The sequence below is a fragment of the Ursus arctos genome, unplaced genomic scaffold (genome assembly GCF_023065955.2).
Source record: "Ursus arctos isolate Adak ecotype North America unplaced genomic scaffold, UrsArc2.0 scaffold_12, whole genome shotgun sequence".
In the NCBI taxonomy this organism is placed as follows: Eukaryota; Metazoa; Chordata; class Mammalia; order Carnivora; family Ursidae; genus Ursus; species Ursus arctos.
The window spans coordinates 22861011-22888184 of record NW_026622786.1 but is presented as its reverse complement, the minus strand read 5'-3'; the positions used below and the strand labels follow the sequence as shown (position 1 = coordinate 22888184).

The following is a 27174-nucleotide window of genomic DNA, read 5'->3' as shown; positions in this document are numbered from 1 at the left end:
AGCAACTCTTGGCCCATCACATGAAGGTATAACTCATCTGGCTTTGTTTTTATCTGTTCGTTTGTTTTTAGAGAGAGCACAAGAACAGGGAGGGGGAGAGGGAGAAGGAGAGAGAGAATCTTAAGCAGAGATCTTAAGACCCTGGGGCTTGATCCCACGACCCTGAGATCAGGACCTGAGTGGAAATCAAGAGTCCGATGCTCAACCGACTGAGCCACCCAGGTATCCCAGAGCTGGTCTGGTTTTGTAATCAACATGTTGACTGTTCTCATTTTGATGGTGTCTTTCAGGCAGCTACATGCTACTGATCAATTTGAATAAAATTATAGTCATCATGGTTTTCTGAATTGTGCATGTAGATTCCAACAGAGGAACAAATTTGACAATCTTATAGAGTGGTTGCCTATAGTGAATAAAATAATCCGTGCTGATCCAAGTTCCTTCGAAACAAAGTTAAATTGGACCAACAGATGTTAAGGCCATCCGAAGGAAAAGATTTGAAGACCACACCGATCTCTATGATAAGGACTTGGTAGCATTTTTTTTTTAAGGTCTAACATTGACCCCTCTTTTATTAAGAAACCTAAATAAAGATTTATATACAAAGGTGAAATGACTTCAGAATGAACACTTTCATGAGAATCCAAGCTGTTACATCCTGTATTAGCAGAAATTCTTACCAGCACACCCAGATATAAAAAGCCAGTGACAAATACCGTAATTCAAGTGAAGAATGGCAAAAGCAGACTTAATTTCCAGAACTGCCCAGTTAATCAAAAAGCCTGGAACTATTCCCAGGTTGCTTTTTTTTCTTTCTTTTTTTTTTTAATTTTTTTTTCAAGTCTAGACAAAACCCCAAGATAACCTTTGTACAATTAATCTAATGCCAATGGGATGTAGGAAGGTAGTTAAGAGATCTACTGTAACAAAGGGGTTTTACAGAAAATAAAGTGATTTGCAAAAGGAGACGAGGACATAAAGGATAAACACAAATCGTTTGTGTGGTAGTTGCGGGGAGAGCTGGGGAGGGCAGGGATGCATTTAAGGGAAAGAAGAAACAGTTCTACAATGTGGAGGAAGTTGATCAGACTTCAGCTTCCCCAGAGGATAAGTATAATATAATTATTAACTTGTGCTTGGCACCAGATTTATTCCCCACACAAAGACTTTAACTCAAACCTAGAAAAAAACCCAAAGAGAGAGGAGACATTTTATTTGAAGTTGGGTGCTGTGGTTGAAATAAGAAGGAAAATATTTTTATTCTCACTGATGACTTCCAAGTGGAAGTTCCAAATCCCCCAGTGGCCAATAGGGAAGGTAGATGAGAGCTTTGTTTATTTCCCTGTGAAAAACTCTCCTTCTGTGATTACTTGGGGTCTGTAGATAGCTTTGCGTTGTGTCAAAGATCTTACAGTTGAGTCTAATTGGAGCACTCTCATACTTCCAAGAATTTTTAATGACAGAATATTTCAAACTTTGGCATTTCCTAAAGGATCAAATAAATCATGTAAATAATTCTCATTGACCCATATATAATGCATTAATGAGGTAGGTGAAGTGTCTTCTGGCTTTCCCCACTGACTCCTTGAGATTTTACCTAGAAGTGCATCTGTTCAATTTGAGCAACTACAGCTATAAAACACTCTCTAAGAATGTCAACTAACACAATAGATACCAATAGAAGGTATTTTCTGCACTACCACCACTTTTTTTTTTTTTAAGGATAAAGCTTCCAGACATAGTCTCCTTTATATTCCAACAATTCCACTTCTAGGTGTATACCCAAGAGACATATGTCCACCTCAAAGATATACAGGAATGTTCATAGTTACTCTATTGATCATAACCAAAGGCTTAAACCCAAATGTCCATCAATACTAGAGTATTACGAAATAATGGAAAAAAGCAAGGTATTATTATATGCAACAACATGAATGAATCTCACCAACACAATGTTGTGTGAAAGAAGCTAGGCACAGAAGAAGACAATTATGATTCTATTTATATAAAGTTCAAGGACAAGTAAAACTAATTTATGGTGATAGAAGAAGAGTGGTTTTCTTTGGAGGATATTGACAGGGAGTGGGCATCAGAAAGACTCTGGAAGGCCAGGAATGTTTTATGTCATGTTTGTGTGGTGATTCCATGGATACACACACATGTAAAAAGTAATTGAGTTGTACTTAAGATTTAAACGCTTTACTATATGATTCCCTCATTTAAAAATTAAAGAAAAAAGAAAAAGGAGGCTTTTCAAAAGTTTATATTCAGAGATCCAAAATGCTTATCCTCAACGCCTAGCTCTTCACTGCTGATACAACAGTGGCTGTATCCAGGAATTCCCTGAGAATACATTTGTGGTGCACAATTTTAGAAAAGTTAGAATAAGGAAATTTTAATCAAAATAGCTTTTCAATACACACTAGGCATCAATAGTAATGATATAAGCTACTAGCCATTATGCATATGATACACAGCACAGAAAGTGGGTGTTTTTTATTTTTAACAAATATATTTGTCATTTCTTATTATCTTGAGTTTAAAGAATCCTCTTTAAGTCTGGTGAAGAATGGGAACCTGAACCAGGTAAACAGAGTCCTTTGAGAGTCCTATAACTAAGTTTATTTCAGTCTGCCCTGCTAGGTCACGAATGTGTTGCCAAGGGAGAGTAAAGAAGAAGGAGAGTAAATCCTTTTTATAAAGTGGTTTTACTTCAGTTTTCCTCAAATAGAGTGGCTTCCTATTATTGTGTCTCTGATTTTAGTTAATCTTCAGGGGAAATCAATAAAAGACTTAGAATTACATATCATTTAAAAAAAAAAAAGAACCAATTTTCAATCAATTGACTTGAAAAAAAGTCCTTTATCTTAATTTGGTTAATTTTTCCTAATGTTCAAATCAACTGTTTTTATGCCTGCAGGAAGCACATGGTTCCATTTCAAGGAGGAGAAGCTTTCTTCCCAATCAGGAATTTTGAATCTATTTAAGGAATCAGTGCATAGTGGAACAACAGAAAGCGTTGAGGAAGCGATTGATAGGTAGCCGCCACTAAGATGGTATAGACATTAGCCATGATTACTGGGAAAATCCAAGAGGTAAAATCAGTTGGAAGCAGGTTTCATTTTCAAATGAATATCGTTTTTTGGGGGGACTACTTTTTCTGGATAAAACTTTATTGACAGCTGTGCCCTAACAGTTCACAGTGCAACCAAATGGCCGGGAGAGTACTCAGGTTCATAACCCTTGTCTCTGATTCAATTTCAAAACCAAGTTTCTTGGCTGCTGTTTTGAAACTATGACAAAAGGTCAAACGAATCTCAGTGGTGGTCATGGAAAAATCACAACTAAAAAACAAAACAGTGAAAAAAAGCATCTTGTGGAAACTCAGGAAGCCAATGCTTTTAGGGGAGAAGTCCCGGCTTGAGGCTGAACCGGTGGATGGGAACCCCGGCGGAATGCGGAGCTGAGGTCTGAGTAACAACAATGCACGCTTGTTCGCTGCTTCCTGAGAAAGGAGTCTAACACCCACTAGCTGTGAAGGTTACCGGGTAAACTTTTCATTCAGCATTATTTGTAAGTTTCCAGCGAGTTTATGAACATTATTATGACACTGGGACAAAATGCTTTGAATGTTATAATATAGAATTTGGCAAGCCGTTGAGTGGTTTAGAATGAATTTATTCAACATCTACTTGTGTTGAACACCCACTAAGTACCAGGCACTGTGATACGTGTGTGCAGGGCAACTTCTAACCTCGTGGTGTTTACAGAAGTGCTCTAAGCCTGAGTTTCTTCATCTAAGATAGTGCTAAAAAGAAACGAGAGGCCCCCCAAATAGAGTCACTTCTGCTAAGCCCCACCAAGACTTGTGAACAGCTAACCTAATTGTGCTTTTATCCTTTCCCTGGAGGGGAATTTTGACCCATCAGTCTGGAATTTTCTGTTCAGCACTATGAGGCTAATCTGCATGAGAAGATACTCTGTCTTCCCCTAAGGGAAAGTAACCTTGCCTGAAATAATCCACTCTTTTAAATTCCTTGCCCACCTTCTTTCTGCCTATAAAATTCTTCCATTGCCAGCAACTCCTTGAAGCTCCCTTTTACTTGCTAGATGGGATGCTGCCTGGTTTACAAATTGTTGAATAAAGCCAGTAAATCTTTACATTTACTCAGTTGTATTTTTGGGTTTTTTTTTTGTTGTTTGCTTGGTTTTTTTTAAAGATGTACTTATTTTAGAGAGAGAATAAGAGGGGAAGGGGCAGAGGGAGAAGGAGAGGGAGAGAGAGAATCTCAAGCAGGCTCTGTGCTGAGTGTGGAGCCTGACTCCGGGCTCAATCCCAGGACCCTGAGATCACGACCTGATCTGAATTCAGGAGCCAGACGCTTAACTGACTGAGCTACCCAGGCACCCCGAATTTTGTTTTTTTAACAATAATCACCATCTCATGCAAACTGAGGATTAAATGAGGTCATGCATCTCAACTTTTTACACTGTGTGGCAAATAGCAAATCCTCATTTTATACGTACCCGCAGATACAGACAGACTTAGGTCTGCATGCTGTGGGAGCACAGAGAAGGGGTACATCAGTCAACACAAAGGCAGAACACTAGGAAAGGCATCCTTGCGGAGTTGAGTGCTAATGCAGGAACTAAAGAAAGAGTAGAAGAGAGCCAGTGGAAAGAAGAGCTCCAGACCGAGTGGCAGTATAAGGGCACAGAAATGAGAGACAACTGGCAGCAGTGCAGCTGGAGAGCAGAGCTCCAGCTGGCGAGTGAGAAGACATGAGGCTGGGGAGGTGAAGTGTGCTGGTCAACCAGCTCTGGGAATATCAGCTGATTTCCATAGTATGAATCTCCCCATCGCGGATGATGTCAGCTACCAGCAATTTAACAACCAGCACACATAATTCCTGGATTTTAAAACAATGTCAGCTCCGTGGCAGGTGCTCGCGAGGGTCCGTAAATTCTGGTTGTCGGGTGAAGAGCTTGGCTGGATTTTAGGGCAGCAGGTAGTATTGCTGGTGCTTTCAACCAGGGAAAACAGAGTATCAGGGCAGAGTTTAAAACAGATTACTCTGGCTTTGGTGAGGAAGAAGTAGGGTGTGTCTGGAGGCAGGGAGGCCAGTGCAGTAATCCAGACCAGAAATCAAGGTAAACTTAGTAGATCTGGAAAAAAGTGGATTTAGAAGATATTAGAGCAACGGAAGACTGATCAGTGTGGACATTTAGGAAGCGAGAGCATCCAAGAAGTAAATCTGGGATTAGGGTACATTTTGTACCAGTAGTTTACTTCAGTGGATGGGTGTTTGGAGTAAGCTGGCCAATATTGCCTGTCAGGAATGGTAAGCATTCCAGCAGCCCAGTCACCTGGATCCAGAGGTTTAATGACCAGATCATTATACTGTGTCCCAAAATGTCTGTAGCATACATTAGACAAAAGAAAAATTGCCTTATTAGTGAAATTATAAACAATAAGAAAGAATATTCCAAAAATCCCTCAAAGAGAAATGGGCAAAAGACTTGAATGGATACTTCACAGAGAAAGAAATATGAATGAATGACCAGTAAACATATGAAAAAATGTTGATCCTCACTTAAGGAAATACTTAATTTAGGTATTAGGAAATACTTAATTAAGGAATTAATTAAGTTAAGGAATTACTTTTCACTTATTGTATTTGCAAAGATTTATAAAAAAAAAATGGATCCTACAGGATGCATAGAGTGTTGATATCTACTTCCAATGGAATACTAGACAGTCATTAAAAGAATGAAGTAGAGTTTTATATGTTCTGCTAGGAAAGAGCTCTTCAATATATTGTTAAGAAGTGAAGGGGCGCCTGGGTGCCTCAGTTGTTAAGCATCTGCCTTCGGCTCAACACGTGATCCCGACATTCTGGGATTGAGCCCCACATCAGGCTCCTCCACTGGGACCCTGCTTCTTCCTCTCCCACTCCCCCTGCTTGTGTTCCCTCTCTAGCTGGCTGTCTCCCTCTCTCTGTCAAGTAAATAAATAAAATCTTTAAAAAAAAAAAAAAGGAGTGAAAAAATCAAGGTTCAGAATAATAGCATTCTCAGATACTATTAAAAATAGTCACTTAAGCATAATGTGCTTATAAATGGTCAAAAAATGGAAGAATATAGGAGAAATCATCTCATGTCTAATTCTGGAGAGTGGAATTGGAGGCCTAGGAGGCTACAGACCATGGGGAAGGATGGAGACTCCTTTTTAAAATATATTTTGTTAGAAAATTTCCAACATATGCAAGTAAAACAATGACATAATGGACTTCCCCCCACCATTTAGCCATCACCTAGTTTCAACAATTACCAATATTATTCGATTATGCTATCCCTTTGTTCAATTTGAAGAAAAATTACACTAGCATGTATTATTTTTATATTTAAAAAATCTAACATAATGAAAGTGATTTGCCCCATTGCCCTCACGACTGCAGGCTTGTTAGTCCAAACTTTAGTCCCCAGAACCAGGAGAAGGCTTCGTGGACCAGGGAGCATTAGCCACTTTGCTTTTTTTAAAATTCTGTCCACTGTGTAGCTAGAGGGACAGAACACTTTATCTAGATACTATAAGATGATCCTCAGTTTGAAAAGCAACATCAAAGGAAGACTCGCTGCTCTGTGAGGGGAATTTAATATGCTTGCTACCCTCCACCCATATCCCCAGTCCATGTTTTTATTAAGGAACAACTTGATTTATCCTGCAGCTGATCTTTATCTCTGTATTAAGATTGACTTCATTTCCCAGCAGAGCCCAAAGCTAAGAAAACAGTGCCTTCCTCTTCAAATTGGGTTGTCTTGGGTAACCAGACAGCGGCTGCCAGGTGTGACCCAGGATCACAGCTTTCTGATGCATGTCTCATGACAGAGGCTTAGGGGAGCTTGGAAAAGTACAGTGATTCCCAGGCCCCATTTGGGATAGAGTGCTGAATTCTGAGGACTAAAAATGAGGAGACCTGCTCCCTGCGTGCATCCATTCACCTACTCAACAGTCATTCATTCCACATTCCCTATTCTGCCAGGCTCTGTGCTAGAGTTTGAGTTGGCAAATGAAGCAGCACATGGCCTCTGGCCTTCAGGAGCTTATCGAATCTGAAAGTAAACCTTCAAGATTTACTCCGTTTCCTCTGCCAGGATTACTCTTTCCTGTCTTGTCTACCTCTTCTTACTCATCCTTCAAAATTTAGCCACAAGTCACCATCTCTGAGGATAACACTTGCAATTGACTGCTTCCTCTGCCAGGAACACCCTTCCTATCTTGTCCACCTACGCTGACTCATCCTGCAAAACTCAGGTCATCAGTCCCCACCGCGGTAGCCCTTCCTGCCTCCTCGGTTCCAATAATTTCTCTGGATATTATGCCACTTAGGGTCTCATAAGTGCCTTCAGAGATAACTTCCTTGGCCATCAGCCCCTCTATAGCTGAGAATAGCTGATTCTCAATCTCTGTGTATTCTTCCAAAACACAAATCTTATCTGAGAGGGCCCAAGGCTTTAAATAACAAGAGCAGACGTGTGTCTGGGGTCCCAGCTTTAAGCAGCGAACATGTATGGCTCGTCCCTTTGAAATAGACATTGTTGTTAATTTCGAAACCATTGCTTAATCCTTTCCATTTTAAATACTTTAAATATAAGAAGAAATTGGAATTTACAAATGTTCTCCTGGTATCTGTGTCCTGCGGTGAAGTCTTTGGACAGCATGAATCATTGCAGGGCTTTTGAGTGATCGCAGAACCGTTAAGGAAGACTAGCTAACATAAGCCAGGTGAAGGACCGTGTATAAGCACGAGATCAGGGCATGGGGGACTTAGCTTCTACTTCCCTTCTACTTCCTTTTGAGGCCTTGGTTTTTTCATTTGTAGGAAGAAAAGAAAAGAAAAGAAAAGAGAAGAAAAGAGAAAAGAAAAGAAAAGAAAAAAGAAAAGAAAAGAAAAAAAAGAAAAGAAAAGAAAAGAAAAGAAGAGAAAAGAAAAGAAAAAGAAAAAGAAATTGGTTGAGTACCTTCAAGCCCCCCCCCCTTGGTTTTAAGCTCTATGATTCCATAATCTAGGAAGCAAATATTTTCAGTAAATTGAAACAGTAAGTTAATTCTTAGAGCTGATCTCAGCATCTTCTCTTCTTAAATAGCCATTGAAACACTGGAGACTATTTTAATATTCTTTTTTTCCTGCTACTAATCTTTTCAATGAATTGAGACATTTATAGGTAAAAGAATGGAAAAAAAAAGTCCTTGTGGGAAACTGTCCTCAAAAGAAAATTTCAATGTCCATTGTTTTTCTGGATTTCTTTTAGGCAAAGATACCTTGATTCTAACTGCCATTGCATATTTTGAGTTTAATCCAATGGCAGCGGAGAGTCCATCCTTACTTATAACTCCTCTGCTGACAGCTCCCCTTTTGGGTGGGAACCAGGCTCTCTAGAGCCACTCCTGGCACCTGAGCTTCTGGGATGGGGCAGCCCCAAAGGCTCCCGTGGCCGCGCCTGCACCAGGACCACTGTGGGGACCTGGTCTTCGCAGCAACAGGACTGCCACAGGGCGTCTTTATAGTACAGTTCGTTTAATTTCGGTTCAAATTCTGTTTAACGTTAATCATTCTGCTAAGCGGAATCAGGTACTCCTGGTTGAGAAATATCTTCTCAATTTAGATTTACATCAAATACCAGAGTAGGAGAGGTAAGAAGTGGCCTCAAAAGAAAATTAGAATAATAACTACCAATAATTATCATGTGCTCACATATGCTAAGTCTTATCTCTCTTATTCCTCATACAACACTGTTCTATGCTGCATTTTATAAATGAAGAAATTGAGGTTCAGAGAAATGAGTATCCAGTGTAAGATTATCCATTCTACCAAATTGGTGTTCAGACCTAGGATATCTGACTCCACAGTTTGTGGGTATAACCACTGTGCTGTACTGCCACTTAAGGACTGTACATGGATGCAGTCAGAACCGGGAGACAGTTTTGAGCAGAATCACTGACGTAAGATTTTTTAATGGATTCCAAAATGATAAAAGAAGCTAATCTTCAGAATGTCTCCTGAGTTAGTCACAAGAGATATTTTGGATAATACAGAAAAAGAAGTCTTTGCTAAATAAAGGAAAAACTTAAGAAACACCCACTAGGATCCAGAATGCAATTAATCCCGGAGCAATTAATAAGTGTATTAGTTATGGTAGATGACTTCAGCTGTTACAACAAATGCTCCCTCATCTCAATGGTTTAGCACAACAAACATTTATTTCTCTCAGTCCAGTGTGGTCAGTAGACAGGCTCTGCTGCACACAGTCAGCCAAGGCAGGGGTAGGACTAGGGTGAGGTGAACAGGGCACTCATCTCGAGTGCAAAATTTAAGGGAGTGCCAAAAAATTCAGAAATCACTGTAAATAATATTTTGATGCAATATATAAAAAAAAAAAACACACCAAAAAACCCACAACTAGTGCATTGGCACCTGGGTGGCTCAGTCAGTTAAGCATCTGCCTTTGGCTCAGATCATCTTCCCAGAGTCCTGGGATCAGCCCCACGTTGGCCTTCCTGCTCAGTGGGGAGACTGCTTCTCCCTCTCCCCTTGTCCCCCGGATTGCGCTCTCACTCTCTCTCTATCTCAAATAAATAAAATCTTAAAAAAAAAAACCTAATGCAAAAAATGCACGATAAAGTATCAAAATTTTAAATTAAGCCAGAATCCAACAGAGCTGGGATAAGGGTGAGGGGATTGAGCTGAGTCATGCTGGCTGATTGAAGACAAATTTTAAAAATCCAACTTAAAGTAGAATGACCTTCACTCAGAAAATGTAGATTCACGGGTGTGACCAAAACAAAAGGATGCATTACTGCCCCCTCCCACCGTGCCTAGACTCATTGTCAAGGAAAACCAGGGTCCCTAGAGCATTCGGGTGGGGGGCGGGGATGGATTTTCTCATCGGTCCAGGCAAGGGATGGAGCTGTAGCACCAGGTTGTAGACCACAGTGAGCTTAGCTCCGGCAGCCCTGAGATCTCAAGGAATTGAGTTTGCCCCTCCAGACAGGGAGAACAGCTCTGCTGCCTAGCAGGCCTCAGTTGGTGGCCGCCCTGGAAAAAAAGAGCCTTTTGTTTAGGGAGCTAAGTAAGGTAGTTACTGATTTCGTGGAAGCATCCAGGCAGCCAGTGTATAAATCACTCAGTAACCATTTGAAATTATATCGCTAAGAACCAATCATTATCTTACATTTCAGATAATACTCATACCCAAATATAAACTCTTCAACTCTAGACCAGTTGCCTCAAACTGTCTTTAATGCAAGACCAACAGACTTCCATTCATTTGAAGCACAGTCCGCTGGTCTTAGAGAGAAGGCTTGGTTATAGAGGGGCTGGCAGGCCTGGCGCTCAGGAAAGGATACACTGGGGCGGACAGGTGCTCTCGCCGGCCACGGCCACATGACTGTATTTCGTGTGCTTCAGGCCACTTCTCACACTCTGACATGTTCTTACGTAGCTGTTAACTCGTTTACGTCTGTTCTCACAGCAGACCCACCCTGTGTGAATACAGACCATCCCTGACTTACCACGGTTGGACTTAATGATTTTTTGGCTTTATCATAGTGTTCAACCGATATGTACTCAGTAGAGACTGTACTTGGAATTTTGAGGGTAAATAGCCAACACACCTAAAACCATTCTGTACCCATGTAACCATGCTGTTTTTCACTTTCAGTACTCTATTCAGTAAATTACACGAGAGAGTCAACAGCTTATTAGACAGTAGGCTCTGGGTCAGATGTTTCCGTGCAACTGTAGGCTAACTGTAAGTGCTCTGGGCTTGTTTGAGGTAGATTAGGCTAAGCTATGCTGTTCAGTAGGCTAGGGATGTTAGATGCGTTTTCACCTTATCATATTCTCAACTTGCAGTGAGTTTATTGGGCCATAACCCCATTGTAAGTTGAGGAAGAGCCGTATGAGGAGATCAGGGAACTTGTCTTTCTTGTTTGTCCTAGTACTCTCAGCACAGAGAACAGTGCCTGGCACACAGCACGTGCTCAATAAATACTGGCATGAATAAGTAAGTTAGAGCCAAACTATTGGTTCTGCCTGGACTCCTTTGCCTTTGTGAATTTCTACAACGGTGATTATGACAGGACATACACTCAATATGACAACCATAATTACTGTTATTGTGGGGGTTACAAATTGCCCTCACGAGGAAGGATAATGACAGCACCGTATACAAGTCTCCGCTGCAATAAAAGAAGCCCAGTTTAGATTATGTCATTATAATAAGTTTTGCATGTATAATAACTCCATGTCAATAAACCCTCATATTTCAAAGCTACCACATTTTCCAGGACTTTCTATGGTTCTTGATGGATAATGAACATGAAAAGAGTTCTGGAAAAGTGGCCCTGGGGTGGCAGCTTCTGTAAATGTTGAACACTCCACATTAATGGATCATTATGCCCACACTCGCACACTCACGCACACATAAGCACACATACACATACATAGAATAGATAGATAGATGTGCAAATACAAGCAGATAGAGAGGTATAACTGTAGATAGATGTGTGCGAGTTTCCTGACACATAGGATTCAACACACGACATTAGCATTCACAGCAGAGTTCTTGCCCACTAATTTCTAGATCATCAAGAAGCACTTAGCAGTGAAATGGCTTCAAGTAAGTTATGACTCAGGTTCAGGTAGCTGCCACTGATTCAACATTTTAATGACATACATTAAAATCCATGTATTTCTTCAGGGCGCCTGGGTGACAGTCGGTTAAGTGACCAACACTTGGCTTCCACTTAGGTCATTATTTTGGGGTCAGGAGATCAAACCCCGTGTTGGACTCCATGCTGAGTGGGGATCCTGTTTAAGATTCTCTTTCTCCCCTACTTCTGTGCATACTTTTTCTCTCTCTCTTTCTCAAAAAAAAAAAAAAAAAAAAAAATCCATGTATTTCTTCAAACTGGTTACGCTTTTCGATATTGAGCCATATCACTCTGTCCAGTAGCAATCCTCATCAGTGGATACGCTAAATTTCTAAGAACCCACAGTAAGTTCATACTGTATTGATTCAGAGCCAACTCGACATTTTAACTTTCTCCACATCTTAATATTTCAACATTCCCTACATTTTAACATCTCTGAAATCAAATGTCTGTATAATCAACATCTTATGAGTATAGTTATTTTTTTCTTAAAAGCTGCTATTAAAATAATGGTGTGTCTTCCCATCAATGGCAACTTAGAATCAAGGAAATGTGGTATTTATAAGAAACATGACAGACAGGTTTATAATCTTAACATATTAGGAACTCATACAAAATGATAACAAAAGCAGTAGAATCTTGAGAGGTAAATGGGCAAAGGACATGAATCTCCCATCCACCTAAGAAAAATGTTACTAGCCAGTACATATAAACCACTTTATTAGAACTCAAATAAATGGAAATTAAAATAAAAAAGAAATGACTTTTCTGTCTTTCAGGTTAGCACAGAATATATTTTTAAAAATCCAGTGCTATTTAGATTGAGATAGAATGGGAACCCACATCAAATGTTGGTGGGTAAATTGGTACAACATTTCTGAAAAGCAATTTGGCTGTATATATTAAAATTCTTAAAGTGGCCATACCCTATTTATTCTTCTAGGCACGTATCACAAGAGAATAATCAGAAAGAGGTCAAAAATGTATTCACAAGGAGCAATAAGTGGAAAAAAATCAAGATTCTAAATTTACATACTATAAATCAATGTAAAGTAATACCAGGTCAAAATTCACAGAAAAAAATGATCACAGTAAAATATCCTAAGATGTTAATGGGTGATTTTATCCCTGCTCCTTTACACTTGCATGTACTTTACAAGTAAAATGTGTATTATTTTTATAATGAGAAGAAGATTTAAAAACCAAAAGGAAAAAAAAATGACCACAGGATACACAGGATATTCTGACGGAATTTCTCTTTCTTCCCAAAGGAAGAGAGGGAAAATCACTCACCATGAAGTTTGTCCTTGTAGGAGACTTACACAGCCAAAGTTCTGCGTGGGGGGCTTCTTTATATTTGTGTGGCATGATGCACAAGCTAAAATATTTCAAGATCTGTTAGATTCAGATGACATCAACGTCTTGATCTTTGAATTTTAAATTTTGAGGCACACTGTTTTGGAGTTTGCTATTATTATTATTTGACCCTTTTGAAAAACACCAGCACCTCATTGGTTAAACTTCCCCTGTTAAGCACTGTCTTCCTGGATGAGGAAGTTTTCAATGTCCTCGCTGAAGACAGTATTAGTCAGCTTTTTATTATCTCTTCCAAATAATAGTCGGATACAGTTAGCATCATATAAATATTTATTTATCCAAAACTCCAACAGAGACTATATGCTGCTAATGAACAGTTATGTAATAAGATCATTGTAAGATTTCTTTTCAGTAGGTCTCCAATGTCCAATTCAGTACTGTCCGAGGCATTTCCCAGAGGACTTTGTCTTTTTCTTTTTCTCCGTCACTCAGCCTCATCTCCAATCTTGAAATTTTAATTTTGCTTACATATTCTTTAAAAAACAACAACAAAATATAGCACGGCTTGACTTATGCCTTTGATATCAGAATGAAAACAACCAGTTAAAATTGATACTAAATTTTTACGCTATATTTCCATAACTTCCTTCTTGTTATATTTAGGGTTTCATGTGTTTATACTTTGGGGATTTTATTTAGATATGCTGACAATATGGACGCCAGGCCCTCGAGTATCTTGCAGGCTAGTTAGGGGTGGCAGGGCTTATGGGGTGGATATAGTATCAGCATTTACAGGTTTCCTCCACCATCTGAAAGTAGCATTCCTGTAAAATTTTCTGAAGCCAAAATGGCACAAAGCGAAGAAACAATTGCCATTAACTTATACGGAAAAACGTTTGAGCTTTCTCACACTCCTAAATGACCTCCGTTGGGTTTTTCTGATACCTTAGGTCACATCTTGCGAGCCGACGAACAAAATAGATTGAGAAAAAACACAGAGGCTCACAGACACCTTTCAAAGCGCCGGCGGCTTGATGCTCAGCAGCTGAGTGTAGTTCCCGGGGAAGGAGCTTGGTGGCGCCACTCTCACTACCGAGAGTGCAAGCCGCCTCTAGGAGGACTCAATGCTGAACAACCTATTAACACCGGTTTTCCTTTTCGCCTTTTCTTTTTCTTTTCATAAAAGCAAAAATCCTCTTCGGATTTCTTTTGGTTAGTGAAAACAGGTACTAATGTAGTCTTCGGTATAAGCCAAGTGGTGTAACATGAACTTTCAAAAAGTGGGGGATATCTGTATAGTTTAAGATGATAAGTATCCAACGTAAGTTTATTGAGTGTGTCTTTAGTCAGGCATTGGAATACAGTGAGATAAAAGGCGTAGCCTTTGCTCCCTGGATAGAAGGGTAATTGGACACCCTGAGAGCACAGGAGAGAGGAGGGCTTCCATTTACTGTCCATCCCACAATAATCTCAGTTTCTTTTCCCCTCACCCCATTTTCTTCTTCCCAAACTCTAGCCAAGTGGGTTTCTCATTCAGTAGGTCTAAGGTGAGAACTGGAGCTGGATTTTTTTCTTAAGCTCTCCTTGATAATTCTGACCTACGGTCAAGTTTGGGAACCATTATATGACTAAATAGCAGTAGTGATCTCACATGGGAGTAGGAGAAATTGTCAGAAGGCAGCAGACAAAATGTTTCTTTGAATCATCTTTCCTCGTAACATCTTGCTGCTGTTAGAATTTTGGTTTAGAATATAAAATCATCAATGATACTGTCTCTAATTCTGTTCAACTATATAGATAAGACTCTTCTGTTGCTTTTCTGGATGATTCTTGGCTTTCATAAATCAGTGAATAGTCAGCTGAAGTTATTATTTTTTTGCTCTCATGTGAAATTATCTTCTAACAAAAAAAATGCTGTAATCTAATTTCTTATTGTTCATCTGGTTGGTGCAAGCCTGTAACTCTTCTCTTTAATAGCCTCACGAATGTGCTATGCCTTCTTTCCTCTGGGCCTTTGCACATGCTATTCTTGTTCCCATTCACTGGCTCATTCATATTCAGGTATCAGTGTGGAAAAACAATTTTTATACATACAAGGTCTCAAAAGATGTAATCCATGCATCCTGTCATAGAAAGCTATTGGAGATGGGTAAAACAAGAAAGAGGAAGACAAGACTTTGGAAACAGCTAGCTAAGGCATAACAGCCACGGAAGGAAGTCCTTGAATGACTCTATGCTGAAGGATGCAGAAATCCAGAAGAGATAGCTCTAGGGGAAAGACAGAAAAAAGAGCTCTTGAATAATAAATGGACAAACATTTGACAGATTCAATGGAGTAATTAGTCACATAGAAAACTTTACAAATGAAAAAAGAAAGTGAAACAGAAGGTTGTTGATAAAGGAAAATGTAATTCTTAAATACTCTTCGGCTTAGCAGGGAATAATATTCACATCATCATTATAATATGGCCATCGACTATTTCTTGTACCACAAATTGTCATATGACTTTATTGGGAGGAGAAGAGAGGAGAACTGAGTGTGTGAGCAATGGTGCAGTAAGGGCATTCAACCCTCTACCAACGCAAAATGTCCAAAGGGAAGAAATAAATTTGATAAATCAAGAAATAATATACATATTGGGAAGTGATATGGAAAAAGTACCAGTAGAAATGGCGATAGGAATTCAAAGTACTGTATGGTGACTAACATAACATAATAAAAAAAAACAAAAACAAAATAGTCACCTAAGTCAAAGTAGGGTGGGAGATAGGGCATGTGTACAAGGGACTGTGTTGTTGTTTCTAGGAATGTATTTTAAAAATTTAGAATATTTGTATCATTGTTTGAAAAGTACGTATATTGCTTTGATTTTAAAAAACCCGTATTAAGCAACTACCATGACCTGGCAAAGTATTTAATTCTACCCATGATTTAAGAGAAGTTATAAAACATGATTCTGACATTCCAAGACCCTGAGTCACTTGGGAGGATACAAGCTACTACTCATATATAAAACACATTGAAAGAAAAAGATATGACTGAATCTGAGAAGAGACATAAGACGTTTTGTATTCAAATTATATGCACCTTAATGTTTATAAAAGTGTGTAAAGCAGAAAGTGCTGTGGAACTTATCATTTTTCTCTTACTCTAAGGACAATGAGAATGAAGCACTCTATCAGCTCCTTCCTAAGGGTTTACAAATTTGGCCCCTTCCCTGAAAGCAGGACTATTTAAAGCACTAGCTAATCCCGGCTTTGCTATTGTAATGGCTGCCTTTGCTGTCTTCCATCTTGGCTCCATTAGGGGAAAAAAAAAAAGTTAACTGCTTGATTTGTACCAGACACTTTTTTCTTAAATGATGAGCATCGGGTTCCTATTCCCTTTTGCCCAATAACCGTCCTCAAGGAAGCTGCAGGGATGACTGACGAAGGACAAGCAAATAAGAAAATCAAAACAAAAGGGTCTGAAAAATGGAGGGAAAAAAGGGGGAAAAAAAAGAATACAAATATTGTGTTTTCAGAACATTGGGGGCAGTTTCACCAATGTATTTCTTGCCATTGTAGCATGTTTTACTTGGACATCCTGTCACTTCCTTTGTGCCCTTTGTGACAGAAGTATTTGTGAGGAAGGTTAGAATCACTGAGGAAATTGTTTATGTGGCATGTTCCTTGGGTAAGAGATTCATCTTGTGGTCCTCTGAAAAGTGTTAAATTGCAGCTGACATTTAAGCCTACTCAGATTAGAAGGTGTCACATGTCCTTGAAGTAAAGAGAAAGCAGAAATCTCTGGAGGGAACGTATATTCCACAGATCCACTATGGCATACCGAAGTTTGTTCTCAAAGTTAACAAAACTGACTCTCTCAGGCTCTGAAGCCTGAGAACTACCTGCCTTTTAGACTAGTAGATTTTGAAGATAACACATACTTATTAAATAGATCTTGGAAAAAGAAGGCAAATATCCAGAAGAAAGTTACCAGTTCTTATGATCACACTGTTTAGAGTGGATTACTGTTAATTTTTTTGGTGATATAAATATATATGTCATATTTATGTGAAAAAGAAGTGTCATATTGTGTGCATATGGCTTGCTATCATGTTTTTCTTCCACTGACAATCTGGTCCACATTTTTTTTTTCTGGTGCTGGATTAAGTTGCCAAGAATTTGGGGTACATTTCCAGGCCTGAAGAGAACAAGGCAAAGCCTTAAAGATACCCAGGTGCTTTTTATCAAGACCTGAAAACCTGTGGGTTTTAGTCTCCGCTAGAGTTAAAGGTCAACTTGGAGATAAATTATTCTGTTGGCTAGTCATTCAATTAAAATAGATAATACATATATTTAAAAAATTAAAAGTTTGGTGTTTTCTCTTTATATGCAATCTTATCCTGGGAGGGTTTATGCCTGGTCAATATTAGATATTCGATATTTTTATCCAGGGCTAAGCAGCTTCATGAAAAATTTTAAGTATTTTTTATTGTAGATATATCTATATCTATATATAACAAAATTTGTTCTTTTAAGCATTTTTAAGTGTACAATCTATAGCATGAAGCATATTTACACTGTTGTCCAGACCTCACCACTATCCAGCTCCAGAACTTTTTCATCTTCTTTCAAACTCTGTACCCAGAAAAAACAACTCCCCATTCTCCCTCTCCACAGCCCTGGCAACCACCAGTCTACTTTTTGTCTCATGATTTGACTACTCTAGGTACTCTAGGTATAAGGGAAATCATACACTTGTCCTTGTGTGACTGGCATGGTTCATCTAACATATTTTCTGTTCATTCATGTTTTGGTATATGCCAGAATTTCCTTTTTTAAAGGCTGAATAATATTGCATATTACGCATATGCCACAATTGGTTTTAGCCGTTCACTTGTTGAATACAAAAATCAAGTTTATCAATTACTCACATGTTTGAACTTTTTCTTCCTTTGGCATGTGTGACAGATCTGGCTGGGTGATGACTGTTTTGAGGTTCGCCCCCATGGTGTAGAGTTGCTGGGCAGCAGCGCCCAGACACGGACCAAGTTTCCCTGTCCCCTTCGTGTCCGGGTGGGCCCCGTGACTTAGTTATTGCCAACAATGTGGGGGAACATGATGCCCCTCACTTCTGAACTGAGGAACATGATCTTCTAACTACCTGCTGGCAGGCTGACACCAGGGCAACTGCGAAACCGTGATGGCTGAGCCAAAGGTGGAAGTGGCCTGGGTCCCCGAGTCACCCCTTTGAGGAGTGTCTCCCTATCAGGAATTACACTGGGTTTTGCATAAGTGAGAGCTTTGTACTTAAACCACTGGGGATTTAGAGACTGTTGGTCAACCCCATCTGATATTGATTCTAAGACCCATCTATTTCAAGCTCCTCCTACTTTTCCAACTCTCCTTTCTCATTGTCCGTGGCTGATTATTTCCTCTGCCTTCGCCCCTGCTTTTTAGTCCCCGGGTCATAGGCACTCTAGTCCTTGAATGGTGCCTCTATCAATCTTTTCCTTCCTAAACACTCTGCTATGATTTAGTTTAAGCAGAGACAGACCGAGGGGCAGGTTAAGCCAGTTGAGAGCCTAGAACGCTAATCTATCAGCAGTGCTTAAAGTGGATTGGAAATCTTTATACCAATAATCCTCTCAGGAGAATTCTGCATTGGTTGAAAGGAGTAGATTGAAAAGCCTTTGTAGGGAGGGCTGAGACCTTCACAGCAGTCACTAAACTGCCTTAGGAAGAAGACGGGTTCTGGGTAATGCAGGGCTTTGTCGTTTGCTGAGTGGTGATTAGCACCGAGCCTCTTCTCTAAGCAGATGTTGAGCAAATATGAGAAAATATCAATTTGTAGGACAGGCAAATAATTATCCTACTCAGATTTCCCACATGTCTTAGTTGGCTCTGAGTTCAGGCCACCAACTTTTCTTGCTATTTCTGGTCTATTACATTTAATTCCAAATGTTCCTTCTGCCATTTATCCTCCTCACTGCTGCTGGAGTGATCTTTCTGAAGCACGACTCTGGTCATGTTATCTTTGCTGGAAAGCGCTGAGGCTGCTCATTGCCTAGGGTTGATGTTCTTAGAATGAATCTGGCTCCCCAGCCACTGAGAAGAGAGCAGGAGAGAAAAATCACTGAACTAGTTCAGGTGATGATGTCACCATTCCTACTCATGAGCTCATGGCAGAGAATGAGGCTATCGTGGAAGACGTGAGTTGTATATGCCTCACTGTTTCTCATCTCTATGTCTGTTTTGCTCAGACTGTCCCTTCTTTCAGAATTCCAGAAGAATATGCACTCATCTTCTTAGTCTCAGCTCAAGGGTTATCCTTTCTATGAAATCTTTCCTGACAAGCCCCTCACCCCTTACTATCTGCTCCTTTCTTTCTTCTCTCGCTCTCCAAATCCGGGCATCGGGGGAGAGGTAGAACAGTTTTTCCAGTATTTACCCAGGGTCCCACGACCGCATAAGAACAGTAACAGCGACATTTGAAAGGAAGCCATATGCTCTGGTTACACGGAGGGCTTTCGCAGCTGCACGGTGCTCCGTGCCTTATGCACAGAGACACTGTTGGTAATTGCTCCCTCCTGGACCCCGAGACTGGGGGGTGAGGAGGATGGGGAACAGGCCTGTCGGGTGGGCTAAACACAAGAGTTTGAATGCCTCCTTTGGGCAGAGGAATCCCCATTTATCTTTTCCTCTTCCTGAATCCCCTTCTTCACGTGGGTGCCATGAATCATCTTTGGTTAGGAAAAACAAATTAAATGTCTTACAGTGAGTTTACTTTGCAATTGGAGAAAAATAGAGGAAGATCATTCTTGTACAGGAAATCTCTTTACCATTAAAAATGTGGCCCAAGGACTTACCTAACCTGAAAGTGGTTGCTCTGAAGTGTGTAGTCACAATGGTTGCTTAGGAGATCGTTTGGGCCCACACACTTGAGGTTCCTCAGTGCCTGCTGCCATTGCTGACGTCTGTTGAGCAGTGTCGGGCAGCAGGCCTGGAGCGAGCCGCTTTCGGGAGTGAAGGGGATGCAATTGCCAACATAATTGTGAGTTGCCTGAGTTTAATTCCCATAAGTAGACAGTATAGAACCAGGCTTTGTTGAGGATTTCTCGCCAAAGAAGATAGGTCTACGAAGGCCTGTGCGTGGTCTTTGCTCACTGTGGGTTTCACCACTAGTTTTGGCCTTCCAGGCTTACTCCTTTGTTTGTAAGCAAACCACTGTGCAGCTCGCACGTCAGTCTGGTCCTGTGGCCCACTCCTGAGAAGAGATGCTTTCTCTCCTGCTTGAGCTGAGGGTTTCTGATTTGTTTGTTTTGGGGGGGGGGTTTGGTGGAAGTGGTCAAACACAGATAATAGGACCAAACGGTTCTTCTTCTTCTTCTTCTCCTCCTCCTTCTTCTTCTTTTTCTTCTTTTTCTTCTTCTTCTTCTTCTTCTTCTTCTTCTTCTTCTTCTTCTTCTTCTCCTTCTCCTTCTCCTCCTCCTTCTTCTTCTTTTTCTTCTTCTTCTTCTTCTTCTTCTTCTTCTTCTTCTTCTTCTTCTTCTCCTTCTCCTCCTCCTTCTTCTTCTTTTTCTTCTTCTTCTTCTTCTTCTTCTTCTTCTTCTTCTTCTTCTTCTTCTTCTTCTCCTTCTCCTTCTCCTTCTCCTTCTTCTTCTTCTTCTTCTTTTAAACAACTTTCTTCTTTTAACAACAGTTTTAGGTTTATGATAAAACTGAAAGGAAGGTTCTTAGGGTTTCCATCTCTCTACTTACCTTGTCCATCTGTTTTTGCACACTTTCTACTTCCTCTGTCAGACCCCTTAGCATAGTATTCATAGTTGTTTTAAATTTCTGGTTTGATGATTCCAACATTCCTGCGTATCTGAATCTGGTTTGGAAGCTTGCCCCGTCTCTTTAAATTTTGCTTTTGCTTTTTGATATGCTTTGTAGTTTTTTCTTGGTCCCCAGACATGAGGTACCAGGTAAAAGGAACTGCTGTAAGTAGGCCTTCAGTAATGTGGTGGCAAGGTGCAGGGGGAGGGGAAGGCTTCTATCGTCCTGTGATCAGGTCTCAGTCTTTTAGTGAGCCTACGCCCCTGGATTGTGAACTTCACAAGTGATCCTCAGGTTTTCCCCCCTCACCTTAGGTGGGACAGGACGGGTAGAGTGGGCTGGGGTTGAGTATTTCCCTTTATTCACATGGAAGGCTAGAGCTAGCTGGAGTGAGATATTTCCCTTTCTTCAGGTCAGTTACACTCTGGTTAACCGGTTTCCCATGTGTGCAGGCCTTGTCAAGAAGAACCGAGTGCTGTGGCATATTTCAAAATTGTTCCTTTTCTCACTCCCTTGCCTGAAGCAGGAGGGGATTTTTACTGTTGGAACCTGATGGAGTTCCTGGAGGTAAATCTTACAATATTGGGGGGGCGGGGGCAGTGGGGAGGGCACACGATCAGGTCCCTCTGGAGTTTTTCACTCTCTGCATTGTCTGCACGGAGCCTCCAGCAATTCGTCACTTCCGGTCCTGGTTTTCAAACCCTGGCACTGGTTCCCACGGTGGTTTCCACTGGTGAGTTTGGTCTGGTAAGCCAGGACTCCCTGTGTTTGCTGGTCTGTCCTTCCAATCTTGGGGGCCATAGTTTGCCCTATGTTCGCCTGTCTTTTATGAATCCAGGAAGAGTTGAATTTTTCTCAGTCCATTCAGCTTTTAACTTGTCCTTGGGGTAACGTGGCAACTTTCAAGCTCCTTGTATGCAGAATTGGAAACTGGAACTCCTCCCAAATGGTTCTTTATTTCTACAGAGAAGTCATCTGGACCTCACAAAATAAATTCTTATACTGGCAAAATCTTCTACCTCTTTTCCTACCATAGGCAAATCCATTCAGTCACCACTTGCTGAACATTTTTACCAAGGGAATGAGAATTACTCCAGGGCATCTAGACTCTCGTCCCCCAACTCATAGCCTTGAAAAACAGCATGAATGGATCACAGCACTCTTTTCCTCTGATCCTTGAAATCCTCAGTACAGAGCTCCCAGTAACTACCAGTAGACTGTAGTTAACAAACAAGTTAAAAAACCTTTGTGCTACGTACCCATCCTCCTCTCTGCGTGCCAAACACTGAGTATACAGAGGACAGCACACAGTCTTCCCATTCGAGGCCGCCTCGCTGCATTGCATAAAATAAATTTAATAGCCCCTTACTTCCATCCTACCTCTACTGCACTTTCTGGTTTTGAGAAATCCAAAATGAGGATAACTTTTACTTTTATGGTGAAAGGTAAAAAAGCCAAGACTTTTTGCTTATTCTTAAGTCTTACTTTCTGCGAAAAGATCTGAGATTGAAATGTGTTATGTAGGGGAGCCTGGGTGGCTCAGTCTGTTAAGCCTCTGCCTTTGGCTCAGGTCATGATCCCAGGACCCTGGGATCGAGTCCCACATCGGCTCCTTGCTCAGTAAGGAGCCTGCTTCTCCCTCTGCCTGCTGCTCCCCCTGATTGGGGGTGCCTGCTTGCGCTCTCACGCGTGTGCTTTCTCTCTCTGATGAATAAATAAGTAAATCTTGAAATGTGTTATTTAATCATAAAATCTCATAATTTGTGTTTGTTTTCCTCCTAATTCTGGTTTAATTACTCCTGGTCTAAAAAAAATTTGCAGAGCTATATACTTCGGTAGGAAAAGATTTAAATTTCCTCTTTGTGCTGGTAAAATACCCAGCCAACTACCCTTAATGGGATTTTTTTTCCTTCATTGACGGGTAGCCACAAAATCTTCCTCAAAATCCTCAGCTGGTATGTGGTGCAAGTTGGAGCTCACAGCTGGCAAGTGAAAAGGGAATTGTCTACTCTTTTGCCCTGCAGTCCTGGGAGTACAAGTCAGCTAGCCTCAGCTCTGAGATTTCAGAGGCCTGGGGGGACCCTTCACTTTTCCTGCCCCCATCTGTTCCTCTTTCTCCCAACAGTGTTTTGATGAGGTGATTGAGTTTCTCAGTCAACCGTTAGAGACGAAGCTTGAAAAGCAAGGGATCCCAGAATAAAAGCTTTTGTTTTTACTCTGAGGTGTAAAATACCAAAAACAGATAGGTAGCCAGAGCAATGAGGAAGCAGGAGAAAGTGGGCCAGTGAGGGGAAGGGGAAATGGGGGTTTCCCAGCAAGAAGATTCTGAATATGGGATGGGGCTGGGGGCCAGGGGGAGGAACTTACGTGGCTCCCTCACTATTTTAACAAAGTTTTGCCTTTCGCTAACACTGAGAAAAGACGCTTGGCAGAGAGATGCCTTGGGTATCTTCCAAGCAACTCCAACACTGAGACTCTTGTTATCTTCTTGTCTCCACTGCATACAGATTGTTCTTTCCTGCCTAGAAAGGGAGCAGGTTCCTGGAGGCTCTTGATAAACCAGAAAAGAAGAGCCTGGGTGATTCAGCTGGTTCCACCCCTGCTCAGAAAGGCCATTCCTTTGTTTGAGTGTCAGGTTTCGTTTTCTGCTTTCTGAGGAAACTCCATGGCTGAGAGGAAAACATCCCCATACATTTCTTCCAAAATAGAGCATTGTGTGGAATGGTTGACAGTATGAGGCCTTTCTGGGCCGTTCTTGACTGCCATTGGCTGAGGACTCAGGGAGCTGGACGCCTCATTGCATTTAGGACGCTGCAGTTTCTCTCACGCTCTGAGGGGCAATGAAAGCTGACTGCCTCTCTAATGATTTCCTTATGCCCTCCACAGCTCTTCAAGGATGAAGGGACCATTTCTTTTTCTAGTTTTAACTCACTTCAGAGTGTTACTCACTATTTGGTTAGAATGGTGAGTGTCTTTTATGTGTATCTTTTAATGTTGGTGTCTGGAAGATATGAGTTCCACCATAGCCTCTGTAATTTCTTAACTGGATGACCCTTGTCCAGTGCATGGCCCCTTTGACTTACAGTGCCATTGTCTCTACAATGGAGGTATCAATACCTAAGTCTTTTGGGTGGTGAAGAATAGTGGGAAGATATGTGTATTCAGTGTACATACATGACAGTATTATTTCATTGAATGTTCTAGTTTTTAAAACAGTACAGCTAAATGATGAGTAAATTGCTGATATAAGGATAAAATAAACAGCAATCATAACTTATAGAACATTACATTTTGCCAAACAATTAGCATACGTTTTTAATTTAAATTAAATTAAATTAAATTTTTTCTTTTTTAAAAATTTTTTGTGTAAGTTCAATTTAGTTAACACACATCACTCAAGTTACTCCATCCTCCCACCCACCTCTCCTGCAGCAACCCTCAGTTTGTTTCCTATAGTTAAGAATCTTTTATGGTTTGCCTCCCTCTCTGTTTTTATCTTATTTTCTTTTTCCTTCCCTTCCCCATGTTCATTTGTTTTGTTTCTTAAATTCCACATATGAGTGAAATCATGTGGTATTTGCCTTTCTCTGACTGACTAATTCGCTGAACACAATGCACTCTAGCTCCATCCATGTTGTTGCAAATGGCAAGATGTCATTCTTTTTGATGGCAGAGTAATATTCCATTGTAGATTTTATTTTTTAAAAAATTCTTATTTCTGTTAAGTTTGGCAAAGTAGGTATTTTTAAATCTCTACTTCAGAAATTAGAAATAGAGAGTCAGAGAAGCAAATTTAAAGCCACACAGAAGGTTGGCCAGGTGTTGTGTGTCCTATTGTTGAGAGGAGGTTGCTGATGTTCAAAGATAAGCCACTTGTTGAAAGAAGCAGGGTCAGTAAATAGACATACGAACTAGAACCCAATAGAGGTGATATCAATTGGAATTGACATCAAATCCCAATCTCTTTTCATCACAGAAAGTTAATTTTAATTATCAAGAATTTTCTGTTTCATATATAACTTTCTGAGAGGGAGTGTTAATACTTCCAATTACCAATTGCAAGTTCTTGAACTATTGTTCATTTTCTCAGCATTATAAAACATCCCTCTTCGACTCTTATGATATTTTTATTTTGAAATGTGTTTTGATGCTAAAATTTCTGCCCTGGTTTTCTTTTGATATATATTCTCCTTTTCTCTATTTATTTTCAACTCTCTTTATCATTTTTTTTAAAGTAATTGTGTGACTTTTATAAAAACTACTTACTCCCGGTCATGGTTTTACAATCACAAGTGGAGACTCTCCCCTTTGGATCACTGAGTTTATCTATATATATTCTTACTGTAATTACTCTTATATTAAGACTTACTTCTGCTAAACCATTTCATATCTTCCAATTATTGTCTTTTCCTTAAAAATAATCCCTTCCTGATTCTGTTTAGGTAGAATAAATTATATTTTGGCCATCTAAAAGTTTTTTATTCTATTTTTGGTTTTCAGTGGTTTACTTACACATACTTCTTTTTTCCTATCAATTTACTACCCTTTATATTTCCCTCTATGCAAGCAGACATGCATCTTAACACATTTTCACACACACACACTTTAAAAAAAAATTCTCCTTTGTCCTCTATCTTTGGTTTCCCATTTCTCAAGGGTTACTATTACTCACTGTCTGATTCTTGAAAACCATTATTTCATGTATTTTGTCCAGTTTGTTTGTTTCGGATAGGAAAGTAAATCTGTTCCTTGTTACTCTATCTTTGTTGGAAGCACAAGTCCCTGTGACTCAATCTTCCATGGTAAATATTGATCCTTCGGACAAATAGCGTGCAGTAGAAAGGAAATTCCTGAGAGACCATTCTCCATGGGTCTCTTGCATTTCATTATTTCTTCCACACAGAGGCACTGACCACATTTGTTCCAGACTAACTTTTTTTTTTTTTTAATTTAGATAGAGCGCATAGAGGGGATGGGCAGGGGGGGAGAGAGAATCTTAAGTCAGCTCCATGCTGAGTGTGGAGCCCGATGTGGGGCTCGATCCCACACCCCGAGATCAGGACCTGAGTCAAAATCAGGAGTTGGACACTCAACTCACCTGTGCCACCCAGGCACCCCTCCCCCCAGACTACCCTTTGAAGGGTAGTTGAATAATGAACTGACTTAGAAGATAGAAGAGTATCTCCTTCTGGAGGAAGCGGCAGATGTGCTTAAGGTCTTAGAGAATAGAGACAGCATCTCTCCAGAGCAAAGGACGAGCATGCTTCCTGTCCAGTAAAATCTATATGGGTTTTCTGAACTCTGTGCTCTTCTGAAATACAATCTAGTGTGTAAGAAATTGTCAGTGGCCCTCTTTGCATCACGCTGTGAGAATTAGAACTCAAGGAAGCAGTGAAAGAAAACATTTTTTTCCTGTCTACTGCTGTTGCTGCAAGTAATGAACTGCCTTTTGTCTCTGACCCAGGAGTCTGGTGCCTCTGTCAGCAGCCATGGAACAGTGGCAGCCTAACTCGTTAGCTTGCAAGTAATGTGCAATCTCATACCCTTCACAGCTCTCGACAGATAAGACGGAACAGGCTAGGTTAAAAAGCAATCCAACTTCTGTCTGACTTTCTCTCTTGAGGCAAATGCCTTGGGAGTCCTAAGTCAATATGTTGTTTGGCTTCTTCAAAGCCACTCGGCTGGAAAGATCACCTGGAGTGTCTACATTACATTTGAGATACTGAAGGGGCTCCAGCTGTTCCAATCCCCAGCTGACTGAGTCTCGTTAGCCCAGATACTGGTCACATGAGTGACTGGGCCTTCAGATCATTCCTAATACCAACCTTGGAGACGTACAGCTAAGTGAGGCAGATAGAACTGTCCTCATAGCCCTGCCTAATTTGCAAATTAGTGGGCAAAGAAAGGCTGCTGTTATCTTAAACCAGTGAGTTTTGGGGAGATTTATCATCCCAGGCTGGATAACTGAAACACTGTTTATAGCATCCTTCTGGATGTCTTGCTCTTCTGGCTAGCATGCTTTCTCCGAAAGGTGTTTAAAGAGGTTCTTGTATAGTAAATTTCTGAGATCTTATATGCCTAAAAAGATATTTGTTTTTCTATCACATTTAAATAATACCCTAGTTGGTTGTGAAAATATAAACCTAAAATTCTTTTCCTTCAAAAAAGAATCTATTGTGTTCTTGCATCCAGGTTACTGTTGTAAAATCCAACATTAGTTTTATATCGATTTCTTTATGGGTGACCTGTAATTTGTGCCAGCAGTATTTGAGATTTTTTGGTGTTCTTATATATATATTTTTATATTTTATTACAGGATGTTTAAGCACACGTTT

At 40.3% G+C, this 27174-nt stretch overlaps 1 long non-coding RNA gene across 1 annotated transcript in view; it reads left to right on the top strand.

The window, feature by feature from the left end:
• The first annotated feature begins 3382 nt into the window (after positions 1 to 3382).
• LOC113254346 (uncharacterized) overlaps positions 3383 to 27174 on the top strand; it is a 36711-nt gene continuing 12919 nt past the window's right edge. Inside the window, exons 1-2 of the long non-coding RNA XR_003315745.4 lie at positions 3383 to 3573; positions 7884 to 8013. This is a non-coding gene — a long non-coding RNA (uncharacterized LOC113254346). The remainder of the gene's footprint in view (positions 3574 to 7883; positions 8014 to 27174) is intronic.